The following is an 11,589-nucleotide window of genomic DNA, read 5'->3' as shown; positions in this document are numbered from 1 at the left end:
ACTGGGTAGACTTATAAAAAATTCTACCTCAATAGAAATTCTAAAAAATCTAGTAATCTGAGTTAATTTTTTTTTAACTTTTCCGTTGTATATACCATAACCGCATCATTTGCTATTTTGAGTGATATTTTTTTTTTTTTTTGGATTACTAGGGGGTTAACAATCGTGGGCATTGTCAGGTGCCAATTTTTGAGATGCCCCACTTCAATTATTGATAACTCTCTTTTTTACTTTATTTACGTACTCTTGAAATATTTGATAATTGAATTATAAAAAAATAATAGTGAACAAATGTATTGCCTTTTTTACATGATTTATAAAATGACTTAAAATTCATGTCTCTGCACTAAGATACCACCTAAATGTCTTTATAAGACAACTTGTAATTTATATAGTAAACATAAAATGTTGTAGACTGAATATTAGGTATTATGCTAAAATTAAATTAAGACATAATTTAGTACATTAATAAAAGGTGAAACACTGGGTTTTCCTTTTAAAATTCTATGTTATTTGTCAAATTAATTACTCAATGTCTTACTATACAGACAGATTGCAATTTATAAGGAAATAAAATAGATATTACAATATGGACCCTTACCTGTTCGAGGGTCCACCAGCAATGTCCCAGGCTGCGTTGGCGCCTGATCAACGTAAAAAGTGTCAACTGGGCTACTTCCTGACTGAGAGTTATGAGTCTCCTAGCGGCTAGCTCACCCGACAAATCGTAAAATCTGAAAAAATATTGCACGGTTAACGAACGCTCCGGTGCAGACTAATAGCGACACTATTTTTTTCATATATGAAAATATCGTTTGAATAATATCATTGTTTTAAATTTGAATTGATATTGGCTATGGCTATTGATACCGATCGACGTATTGCGTATGTACCTGACGTCTGGGGGACGTTGTGTCGCGACAAGCCCAAGATAAAGGTGTATCAGATTGTGATTTATGTTAAACACGTGTAAAGTGAAGAATCGCTAGGGACATGCATCGAGTCAATTTTAATTAGGAATTAAATAATAGTTTTGGTATTGCGCTTTGATGGGAACAGATTTTGATCTTAAATTAGCATATATAATAATTAGGGTAATGAAAACTAATATATTAATACATATACAATAAATTATTGGCTATAAATGAATATTAGTTATTAAGTTAGTGCATTTAATCATTATGTAATTAAATAAATTTATTTAAAATAATGTAATATGCAAATCAATTGAAATAAGATGCTGAATGACTGATTTCAAATCTTTAAATTAAACATATTTGTATAATTAATTGTCACCGCTAATAAAATTATTGTAAATATGTGAATATAGCTATTTTAAACATATATATTCAAATATATATAAACTAGCAAAAATCATGTCATTTTGAGGTTTTTAATTTTTTTTACTCAAAATTTTTCAATAGTCTCACAAAGTCGACGATTTTAAACATTTAAAATTCATAGTTCAACAAAAAGTCTTAGTTCTTGAAAATTTGGGTAAATTTGGTGTCATCGTTTTTAATTGTGCTCTTAGAAATGTTAATCTCAGTTACTGTTCCAAAGTTTAATTGATCGAAATTAGTAAAAATTGACCACAAAAAACAAAAATTGGTCATTAAATCTCACTAAATCTCTAGATTGCACTTAAAAGCTCATAATTTCTAGACAACGTGAGTTAAGGTCACCCAGTTTCGACTTGAGGTCAAGGTCTGGGACACCCTGTATATATATAAATATAAATATATTTATATATATTTTGTCATGTTGAGAATGACTGAGAATGTGCCAACATCTATTTTTCATACCCCTAAGTAGTGAAAGTTGGATAAGATTTATTTTTTATTTTTTAGACCAATACTTTTGTTTAACTTTTTTTCATTCGTAATTAAAAAAAATATATACAACCCTAAATTTTTATCCTCCTATCACAAGGTTTTTCGTAATAGTAATTTTAATGATCGAATAATTTTTCATCACACTTTGAGAATGTTTTTGAAATGTTTTTTACTGAATTTCGGTTAAAAGATAAAAAAAATTGTAATTAAGGGTTGTCCACCCTTCTGTTTTAATTATGTTACTCTACGGCTTGACCGATAATCAGACTTTTATTTTTCATACCCCTAAAGCAGTAAAAATTGGCCGCCCTTAACACAAAAGGCTTTAAATTTTACTTAAAAAAAATTTAATCAAGGGTTTCTTATTCCTAACACTTTTCTCAACATTTTAATATCAGTATTCTTTATTTAATTTTTTTATGCAAAATTGTAAAATACATACAACTTTAAATTTTCTATCTAATATCTATATTTTGTAATAGTCACTTTAGTAATCCTATCATTTTTCATCTAGATCAGTTATGGAGTTATTGATTTTTTTGAGCTCTTGGAAAAGCTTAAATTTATCCTCCAATATAATTATTAAAACAATTCTTATAATTAGATATTGGCGGTGGCAAGATTGCCATCAATAAAACTAGATGCATTGAATTATTAATCGATTTCTGCATAACTCACTGAATCACAAAAATATCATACAAATATTAATATTTGATTATCGAGAATAATATATTAATAAAAATACAATAAAAATTTAGAAGTTGAACATCAAAATCTAAAAAACAAGTGGAATTTTGCCCATGTTATTTCCATAAGAAACTTTGGTTGGAGTGCGGACTATAAAGCTAATATTAAGAACTAAAGCTTTCCGAGATTTTTGTTTATTAATTTGAAAGCATTTGAGCCCCTGGAAGCAAAGAAATTCCAAAATATTCATTTTAAGGACCAGCCTTATATATATATATATATATATATATAATAAATTCATCACATAGATAAGTAGGTATATAAATGAAGATAAAATGACAAATCACACAGTATATTTTTAAATGCCATTTTACTATGCACGGAGCACATAGCGCAATGTCACTAACGCTTATTACCTACAATTCAGTATTTTTTATTACTCCAAAAGTATTATTCTATACTTGATCATAAGACAACGTGAACAGAACTATAAGTTATCTGTTGAGATAAGAAAACGGGTAAAATGTTAATTTATAGCATTACTTAAGCGATCCTCCTCGGCGTTGGAGACATCAACGGGGACGCTGGCGTCAATTCGCCCAGACTGATGAACTGATAGACAAACTCCGTCTTTGCAAAATGCGTATAAGTTCGGGCAGTACACGTAATTTTTTCATAATTTTTGGTGACTGGCACCTAGCGAGGGTCTTATTTATGGTACAGTTTTTATCACAAAACATGCATTGCCTAAGATTTCCAGCGACACAACGACAAAAAAAACATTTAACGAAAATACGAAAAATCATGAGAAACTGAAATATATCCGCTAACACGTTTTCATGTATTTACATTTTTAGCATTTTATCACTTGCAATCGGTTGTCGTTCGAGATTTATTTTATACATACACAAGTCAATGTTATGGAAATAATGTATGGAGAGTTATTTCTGCGTTCGCGTTTGAAAAAACAAAGTTATAAATTACATCCGATGTTCATTCGGCAATTTTTAACATCCGGAATTGATCACGGATAGATTTTTGGATAGGATCATTGTTAGTTTATTATTATTTCCTGCTGAATTTCGTAAGGATGCTCAATAATGTGATATAATCCAATGATAGAGCTTTGATGAAAATAAAAAGTAACATTATCTATAAATACTCTAGTAAGTTTTATTGTAATTTTTACAGACTTTGTACACTTGTTGTTAATAAATCATGTATTATACTAAAATTATTTATTACCATAAAAAACCTCTACAATGATCTGTAATAGTCAATATAAATTTAGCAAATCTTATTTCAATAAATAAAATCGTGAATTAAAATGAAACAATTTAATTTTTTTTTAATATTTTAAATTTCAAAAAATTTTAATTATAATTGAAACTCTTTTCATAGGATATAATCATATAAAATAATTTTACACCTATGACTTGGCTTGAAATTTCGAAATTCGTTGAAAATTAGAGAATGCCAGAAAATCAGATCTCTCTGCTTTATTTTTTTAAATAAGATAAAATTTCGATCTTATAGGTGAGCAAAAAAAGGTTTTACATAAAATCTAGAAAAATCTGTTCGCGTACTGAGTAACGGTATGTGTAGTTTAGATTTTAGTTTCAAAAAGATTTTAATTAATTTATAATTTTTTATACATATTTTTATTAATTTTAAAAAACATGTTCAACTATCTTAAAGATACAAAAATATAAACCTATATTCAAAATTCTAAATAGTAAATATTTAACGAAAATACATTAGTAAATAAACACTAATAAAAACGTAACTACAATAATGTTAATATAAAATAACATACTAGATAATCAGATTCAAAAATAATCAAGAGCTTAACACATCATTTGAAATAATGCAACGGGTATTTAATTATAAGCATATTTGATATTTTTACCTTATTATTGAGGGCTCTCCCGTGGTTTAGAAGTTAGATCTATTGCATTTCAATCAAGCATCGTTGCCTCGTACTACTGATGTCAAGCAGTATGACATAGGTTTTAACTTGGAAATATAAATAGCATGTTTCCAAGTAAATATAGCATTTTCCGTCATTGCTGCATCAATAATAATTCATCGTGTTACCTAAATTGTAATAATCAAAGTCATCCACATAAAGATGGTACAACTTTTTAGGTTGCCTTCTACAAAACTGTCGTAGTGAGATGACAAATCATCACAATAGTTTCTAGAAATCTTAAATTGGGATCACTGTCCAAATAGTAATAAAAAACTAGTAGTGTAGTATCAAGTAGTATCAAGCCTTAAAATGAATTGCGTATTATTGGAACTTTCCGTACTATTATAAGTAAAATTTCAAATATATAAGTGATCTTTACAATTTTATCTCGAATTAAAATTATATTCCCAATTATATTGATACTCAAAAAAATTTTTTTTGTAAATGAAAAAATAAATGAAAAATATTTTTTTTCAAAAACAATCGTTCTGTTAATACAAGCTAAAAGTTTTTGACATCATTCAAATCGGATGCTTTATTCTCTCAAAAACTGCCAATTTTTGCACATTTTGTTCCGTATTTTCAAAACTGCAAGACTGTCTTTGCCAAAAACTAATCACCACTTTTCTCTATAATTGCGAATTGAAAGTATTTTTTACGATTCAGATCAGATGCTTCGTTCTCTCAAAAACTCGATTTCTATTTTCTGCACTCTATGCTTTGTATCTCCGATACGGTTGGACCTGTCTTTGCCAAAAACGAATCATTACGTCTCCCTATCAGTAGGAATCGAGTGTTTTTTGAATATTTGAAATCGGTTGATCATTGCGCCCAAAATCGTGGACAAAAACTGTATCCACACATAACACACACACATAATTTTTTTTCTAAGGTATGCTAAAATGTTTAGAAACCTCTGAAAAGTGAAGGTATAAAAAAAAATTTATTTTCGAATTTTGGACAATCAGGAAGTTAAAAACGAGGATAATCATGTGTACTCATTGTACTAGAAACGTTGATCATAAATTGATTGAATAGACACGTACACTAATAATGGACATATAAATTATAATCTCTACAGGTGCTGATCTGAATTGTATCTGTCGTATCGGTGTCATAGTTCGACGTTCCATGGGAAATGGAGTACGGACATTGTACGAGGAACGTTATTTATTTAGGTATTTTGAATTTCGTATTTAGTATGTCGCATATATTCATGTTTTGCCAAGGATGACATAACCGCTTCTCATCGGACGCGTCTCGCATTCAAATGATCTATGGTGCATATAGGGGCCACAACGTTCCCAGCCGCGCCCGCACATATCAACACGCCAGCCATATCATATACAAGTCAATGACGAAAACAATTATTTATAAAATACAATATACACATTTTATTTATGCTTTCGTGTTTTTACCTAACCGCATGTATGACATGACACCTGTAATAGGTTTTGATGAATGGGCATATGTGAAATTTTTAGGAAATGATCGATACGATATCAAGGAGCCGATTCTGCCGTGAAATAGACCAATGTTATGGGAGGCCATGTTACGCCTTAACTTGCATACATTATGCTGTTAAAGCACACTAAATACTGTCAAAATATCATGTATTTGCAGTGCTTTCAGACGTTTTACACATAAACTGCAACGTCACTTGTATGTTATGAAGCTGGGTCAGAAAGATCATGTTCTCAAAGATCGTTTTTTTAACATTTGTGTGGCTTTTAGGTTAGGTTTTCTATATGACAACTTGAGAAAAACGCCAGACTGCACAGCAATCACATGGCTTTTTGACAATTTGAACGATTTTGTATGGAAAGCTCTACATAACACAGCCTTGATCTGTCTATTATACGACAGGATTGGTCCGTAAATACTCATAACTATCTGACCCCAACAATTTTGGGAAATATATAAAAAATATTATATCACATTGTTCGAAAATTATGAGCTTTTAACTGCATCCTAGACCTTTAGTAAAACTATGTCAATTTTTATGACAATAAATTGATTTTTATTATCATTTTATTTCATTTAAAATTTGGAACCGTTACCGTGAATAACATTTCTAAGACCACAATTGCCTCTACATTTTAAGAACTAGAACTTTTTGTAATCATAGTTCTACAAATTTAAAAAATTTAAAAATTGGTAGTTTTTGAGTGATACCCTCTTTTAAAAGGTGTCCTTTAAAATGGAATACTTTGTCTTTTGATTGCCAAACATTTAGTATAAAAAAAAATTTTTTTCGTATTCGAACAGCATTTAGAATATAACTTAAGTGCATCCTAGAACTTTTGTGAATTTATGGCAATTTTTTATGACAATAAATTAATTTTTACCCTTTTTTTCATTTAAACTTTGGAATCGTAACTGCGAATAACATTTCTAGGAGTATAATTACCTATACTTTTCAAGAATTAAGACTTTTTGTTGAACTATAAATTTAATTTTTTTAAAATTGATCGTTTTTGAGTGACACCTTTCTTCAAAAAAGGTACACTCAATACACTTGGTATTGGCAAATTTCATCAAAAGTTAGCGCATTTGATCAGGATTGCAAAATGGTGTACTTTTGCTTTTGATTGCCAATAATTTAGTATTATTTTTACTTTAGTATTCAAACAGCATTTTATGATGTAACTTAAAAACTTAAGTTCTATGAGTCATTGCAATGATATTTGTTAACTACTTAGTTTTTTTTATAAGGTTACTCAATGGTCTACCTATCTTTATTGATATATATATTTTATTCAAATTTCTTTAATACAAAGTGATTTTTAAATTGATGCAGCAATGACGTCAAAGGATTATATTTATCTAAAAACATAGATGTAACTAAATTTTCAAAGAAAAAGCGATGTGACACCTGTAATAACTAAATTTAAAAAATATATTTGTTCGTAAAATTTTATTCTGACATTAGTAAAAAATAGTTTTTTTTTCATGAAGTATAGATAATACTACGAAATTTCGACTCGATCGCTCACCATCTCATTACTTATTACTTTACCTCCAAAACCATATAACTAAGAAACCAGAAACGTATCATATAGTTACAAACAATGGATAATTAAGAAAAACTATTAAATCTTTGACAAAACATATTCATATTTAGTTATCAATATGCATTTTTAATAAATTGCTAAGAATGTTTTTCATAAAACGCGGAAGGTCGTTCCAATGGCCTTCAGTTCGATGAACCAGTCTTTCAATCTATTTTATGGTGACAATGGATGCGCGTTCTTGCATTGTAATTTGTTATGACTGAATTTAGAATTCTAGAAAAGCATTGGACAATATATCGAGTAGATAGTCCTGAATATTTATATGATTTAAAAAAAAACGTCGATGGGCTGTTCATGTCTTATACAGCCTTATCTTGTGCCGATTTATAGAACGACTCTGCAGTAACATAGACCAATGTTATGGCAAGACTGAGTTACGTTCCAATTTTCTTACAAAATTCTACTAAATACTGTCTAAATGCCATGTATTTCTGTGGAATCAGGCGTTTCACACATAAAATGGAACTTCACTCATATGATATCAAGTCATATCTCAAAGATCCAGTTATGATCCAGATATTTGTGCGTTCTCTAGGTAAGGTTTTTTGTGCAAAATGCCTTACTACACAGTAACCACGTAGGATTTTGACAGTTTTCAGTATTATTTTATATAAAAACTGCAACATAACATAGCCTTGTCATAACATTGGTCTATTTTACGGCAGAATCGACCCCTTATTATAGAATTGTTCGGAAAAAAATAATTAATGTGCAAAATTAATAAAATTGGTAATGTTTGTATTGTTTTACTTTGTTGCTGGCTATATAATCTCATTCTTTGAGTAGCTGTAATATCTGTCTTGCCTATAAAAATATTTTTCATTTAAATAACTTGAAAAATTTATAGAAACTACGAATAATATAGAAATTATTTCAATAAACTTACGTTTCGTACACGGCACGAATGTCTTAATTGTTTTATTATTTTCATTATAATTATTTACGGGGGACAGGGTGAAACATTCTTCTAATTCAGACATTTTTTATTAGTTCATTTAGACATTAAGATTAGTTCTACGATGTAACCTTAAAAACTAATGACATTCTGATATAATGCTCGACGGTGATGCATACAACGAAAGATCTCTATTCACTCGACTAATCACAATCGTATAGAAATGATTTCATCAGGAGTGAAAGACGAACAGTACCGGCGTAACGCAACTTCCGTTGCATTTTCACAGACTTACTCCCTAGTCGTGCCTAAAGAAGCACTTCAATAATGTACTCATATATTCTTCTGTAACTTCTTTTTGAGTTTTAAGATACATCCATCATAATGATATGTTTTAAAAAAATCAAAAGTTGGATTGGACTCATTCTGTTACATATTTATTCACTCTGACATGATAAAATTAATTTTAAAAAATTTAAATAAATACAAATAATGCAATAGAAAACATATCGGATATCACTCTCATAAACCCTTTTGCCAAGATTTTTTCGCATCCCAAATCACAAAAGCCAATTTAAATAGGACTCTTGCATTTTTTATGGAAACTCCGATAGTCTTTCGTTTTCCCGCGGCAAGCTTTTCTTTTTATATAAATAGTATTTCTTGCATTGTCCCGATTCCTGACAAACCGCCAAGGGCTATTTGATTTACTCTCCCAGGGGCGCGATATTTAAATATGCTGCTCGAAGTAGGACACAACTTCTTGTAAAATTTATTCATGCCGAGAGAATTCGGAAGAGGAATAAACAACAGTCAATATTAGATTTTTTTCTGTAGAAAGACAAATCTGTGAGAACAATTGTTGTGCAAACTGAGATTGCATTGGTTTTAATTTATGGGTTTTTTTTTATTTGGGAGAAAAATTTAGTTGAGTATCATTTGCTGTGAAGTGTTTGTGATAGGTACAAACTTATCATAATATTAAATTGTGATTTCATTATTGTAGAACATGCTTGAAATTTTATAGTACTGCCATAATTGTATAAGAGATCATAGTCATGGATATAGTGTATATTAATTCTAAAAAATATCTAATCGATATCGTTAAATATTTGCTCGTTCTCTATTGCATACATTTTAATAATAAAGCAAAGGACAAAATTGAGACGAAAAATTATATCTTATTAATCCTATTAATTAATTGCATGATAATGAAAAAAATATATATTTAATGAAATGCGATGAGAAACATACAACTTATATTAAAATGCCACTTTTTGTTCTGCAACAAATATCATAAATAATTTTTTTTTTCATTTTTTTTCAAGAAAATGATTTTTCTACATTTAATTCAACTCCTACTTTAAATATTAATTTTAAAGAATTATATCATAATTATATTATAGTTTTCTTTAAAACGAAATAGTTACTAAATATAAATATATATCGAAACATTCATTTAAAAAAAATTAACTTCCCGATGGATAAGTTTGAAGGATTATTATTTTTCCATAATATAACACATTTTAACATAATTTGATTCAAAATTACTTTAATCTTTTGTAATAAATTGAAATTACATACAAAATATAATCTTATAAGAAGGTCATTTATATTGATTGGATTATTCTCATTTATTTTATTTAAAAATTTTAGGATCTATTAACCTAAATCCTAACCTTACCTAAATACCAAACTTTGACTTTAAATTAATACTTCTTCTATGAATAAGATTTATATTGTATATCTTCTATGAATAAGGTTTTGTTGTAAATTGTTTTTGCCAGAAAATCTGCATTGTTAATTCAATATTTTTAACAAATCAAGTGATTCTGAAAATTGAAAAATATATGTTTGTAGTTGACCATATCAGTATGTGGGTGTATGTGAGATCAAATTTGGTCTTTTGTCAACGGGTCAAAAAATAAAAAAAATAATATAAGAAATGATAATACTCAATAAGAATTTGCTTTGATTTATTTTGTGGGACGATTGGCCGAGTTTTTTCAGAATTAACAGAAAAGTGTAAATAAACGATTAGTAATCCCGTAAGGTATGCTATTATAATCGACCGAAAATCTAAAATTTTGCGTAACTTCACATTTCGCAGGTTTCTGAACATTTTGGCATACCGTATAAAAATGGATGTATGGTGTATTTGTGTGTGGATACAATTTTTTGTCCACAATTTGAAAAATTAAAAAAACATTCAATTCCTACTGATGGGAGACATGCTGATTAATTTTTGGCAAAGACAGGTGCCGCCGTTTCGGAGATACGGTGCCAAATGTGCAAGCAATAGTAGTTTTTGAGAGAAAGAAACATCCGTTTTGAATCATTCCAAAAACATTTTGCTTACGTTGGCAGTGTGAAAGAACGATTAGTAACGTTTGAAAACAAAAAAAAAATAATAAAATCTTGAAAAAATGGAAATTACAGTATTTATAATGATCTAATGGAAAATATTTAAAATTCATCTAATATTTTATTACGGTAAGGGAAGTTCCAGCAATTTGCCCTAGAGCCCGATACCATGCACCAGTTTTATCCATTTTTGCAAGAAATCCTAAATCAGTTTTGAACATTCAAAACTGTTTGAAATATATGAGTTGAGAATTGTAGTAATTAGTTTTTAATATTAATCTGTGAAGCCATTGTTTTGTAATAAATTATTGAAGGAGTCCTTTGACATTTGATTATGATATTCAAGGCCTTAATGAACATCCTAAAATATTCTAGGTTTAATATAAGCGTTTTAAATTGTGATTATTAAATAAAATCTACGTAAAATTGAGTAATGAGGTTTATCGTCACAATTTTAAAAGACGATAACACTTATCTAATAATCGTTATTTATCAAAAGGATTATTACAGATATTGGGTAGATTTTAGCTACTTGCGATAAGGCAAAATGCAACTTACACCTAGATTTATTCATTTTTACTGATGCACTAACCAGTTCAAATAACAAAAATATGTACAAGAAGATAAGAAACAATAAATGACCAAAAGTTCTGTCAAAACTTTTTCCTATTCAACTGTAAATCATTTTATTGTGCGTCATGAAACCACTTGTCATTCAAATACGATAATTTAGACCATGTTGAGAACAGTTAGATATGTTTT

The 11,589-nt window shown here is 28.7% G+C and overlaps 1 long non-coding RNA gene across 1 annotated transcript in view; it reads right to left on the bottom strand.

Annotated features, from left to right (window-relative positions):
* Positions 1-603: 603 nt before the first annotated feature.
* LOC113368263 overlaps positions 604-11,589 on the bottom strand; it is a 176,056-nt gene continuing 165,070 nt past the window's right edge. The window contains exon 3 of the long non-coding RNA XR_003366371.1: positions 604-734. This is a non-coding gene — a long non-coding RNA (uncharacterized LOC113368263). The remainder of the gene's footprint in view (positions 735-11,589) is intronic.

The sequence above is a fragment of the Ctenocephalides felis genome, unplaced genomic scaffold (assembly GCF_003426905.1).
Source record: "Ctenocephalides felis isolate EL2017-DRISC unplaced genomic scaffold, ASM342690v1 CF-g0.4_SCAFFOLD_01170, whole genome shotgun sequence".
NCBI lineage: Eukaryota > Metazoa > Arthropoda > Insecta > Siphonaptera > Pulicidae > Ctenocephalides > Ctenocephalides felis.
Note: the sequence above shows the minus strand (reverse complement) of the source record. Positions and strands in the feature narration are given on the sequence as shown.